General features: G+C 43.2%; 1 pseudogene; it reads right to left on the bottom strand.

Moving 5' to 3' along the window:
* Positions 1 to 504: 504 nt before the first annotated feature.
* On the bottom strand, positions 505 to 2,189 carry LOC117020701 (uncharacterized; annotated as a pseudogene).
* Positions 2,190 to 2,648: the final 459 nt, after the last annotated feature.

Here is a 2,648-nt window from a genome sequence, read left to right on the forward strand (position 1 = left end):
TACTGCTTCAGCAAGTGACTGAAGCATTTATAAAGGTCTAGAATACTGCAAGCAATAGTTGTTTTTTTCCTCAAAGTTCTTGAATTCTCTTATTTTAAATTTACATATGCATTGTATTATTTTCTATAAGCAAATCAAAAGGGTTCATTTTACATGTAAAAGACTTAATAATCTAGTTGTTCATTTTCTTTGAAAAAACGTAGATTTAAAAAATAAGTTTAGATAATACATCAGAAAGATCACTTGAAAAATTGAAAAGAAAAAAGGTAGATTAAAATGGCCACAAATTCTTTGTGACTCAATTTTCTCTTACCTTTTATCTGGCCAAAGGTTTCAATGGCAACATGATTGCATGAAGTCTGAGAATAAGTCATAAAATGTTCTTCAGCTTTCATCTGAACCTCTTGAAATGCTTGCACTTAGGATGTTCTTTCCTTGTGCCATTTTTCATAGTTGGTTGTAGGTTTTGGGGTTTTGTTTGTTGTTTTTTTTTTGTTTTCTTCCTTAAGCACCTGATACCTTTACTGAGATGATCCATAGGGCCAGTGGGCACTTGGGGTTGCAGACAAACCAACTAACACCGATGGACCTAGAGCCTCGCTGCTCGGTGGCACCAAGAGAATTCTCTCTGATTCCCATGTAAAGCCCTTCAGAAAAATCCGAGTCCCCAGCGCCCATCAGCCAGGGTTCCTCAGACCTGTCGGCCTCATCGTGTAGAACACCAGGCAGCCGAACACTGGGAACAAATGCCCTATCTGGTTCCTCTCTGAGGCATTTACCACACATGGGTTCCAATAGCTTCTCCAAACTCTGCGGTCTCATATAAGGCGAGGAAATTCAGAAAACAAAGTGACAATAATAAAAAAATAAAAAAGCATCCAAGCTGCTCTGCAGTTTCACTTTCCGACATCCCCAACAGGAAGACCTCAAAGCTCACAAATGGCGGAGGCGGCTGGCAATTTGGAGCATCACTTTCCCAGAATCCACAGGAAAAGTCCTCAGTCCTGTACGAGGGCAGTTCCTTTGTCGGGGTTGCCAGAGTCCACAGTTTGTTCCGAAAGGAGGGGAGCCCGATGGAGCCAGCCACCCTCACACAGAGCCTGCGATAAAACCCCGTGGTCCCCCGTGGCCTGAATCACGTGGGCTTCCCGGAAGGAGAGACACGTGGTGCCCAACCATCTTGATGAAGGCCTCTACATGGTCCACTTTGGGGGATATCCCACACATTCCATCATTTTGGCCTTAGGAAGTGGGACGTTTTCCTCCAATAACTGTACAGTGTGACTCCTGATCACATCAATCAGGCCATAAAACTCAGCCTCCCCTCCACCGTCTCCTGTACCTCCTTCACCTGGGAACGCAGGATCGCAAACACTCCAGAAGGTTTGCATCCGCCAGCAGTGTCAGGAGCGCGGAGGGATCTTCCTGGGAGCTAGTCCCTGTTCTCTAGTTTCGAAGCTGTGTTCCCAGGCAGTTGCATGCCCGTTGGTCATGTAATCAATGAGACTAACCTCAGACCATAATGTTGTGATAAATTCCATTTTTACTGGGAAAAAAATCAAATCTAAGGGACTATCAGTAAAATGTGGTTTAGGGTAAATTTCTGGTCTAAGGTGTGGCTGTCGATACCTTTTGTGAAGACCTCAGAAATATTTGAGGAAGAGTCTCTTATTCTATAGCAGGTAGATGGAAAGGTTTTAGGTTTTTAAGAAGCTTAATTGTGTGCCCCCAGATCCTCTTAGCCAGATGAAAGGTCTTCTCAGGATCTTAACTTTGTGCCAACTTGGCTTTTTGAGTAGACCAAGTACCTTCTAAGAGACTTAAGGATATTGTCCCATAGCTTCCTCACTCCCAATATAGAGAAGGATCTGTCTCAGTGATTTTAGGCAGTGTCTCTTATCTAGGAGAATGAATCCTATTAAGATCCCTGGGAAACTCACAACCGTTTTTAAGAGTATTGTGTTAGTAGCAACGCTATCTGTCAGCTTAAACTGAAAAGATCAGAAACAGTTCAAAATGGAAAGAAGCTTCTGGGCCCTCTGCCTTGTATACACAGGAAGCATGCTGTGAAGCTACTCAACTACAAAAACAAGCCATTGCTTATCAGAAGAAAGGATTGCTCACAGTGGAGAATAATCTGGCTCAAGGATCTATACCTGAGGAACCCACTTGGGGTAGTGCATCCACATCTGGACTTAGATGATGAGCTCCTGGACCTCAAGCCTGACACTGATGTTGTAATTCATGGATCATTTAGGGCCTTGTGAGGAGATGAGTGTCTAGTCCATGTGTGAGCAATATAAATAAAATGTTGGCAAACAGTAGTTAATTAAATCTGACCAAGATTGATTGCAACACCCCCATTGGGAGGTGAAGTCTATTTCACCCTATCTTGAATGTGGATTGGTCCTGTGAATTGCTTTGACTAACAAAACGTGGTAGGAGAAATACTGTGTGACTTACAAGTCTGGGTCGTAGGAAGCCTTTCAACATCCACTGACTGGGCCTCTTAGAACACTTGCTATGTGTTTCCTCTCAGAGCTCAACTGTCAAATTATGAGAAGCCCAAGTCATGTGGATAGGCCAAGTATAATAGCTCTTGCGAACAAACCCGGTTGAACTTCTAGATGAAAGGAAGCATCAACTAC

The sequence above is a fragment of the Rhinolophus ferrumequinum genome, chromosome 3, assembly GCF_004115265.2.
Source record: "Rhinolophus ferrumequinum isolate MPI-CBG mRhiFer1 chromosome 3, mRhiFer1_v1.p, whole genome shotgun sequence".
NCBI classification, from domain to species: Eukaryota; Metazoa; Chordata; class Mammalia; order Chiroptera; family Rhinolophidae; genus Rhinolophus; species Rhinolophus ferrumequinum.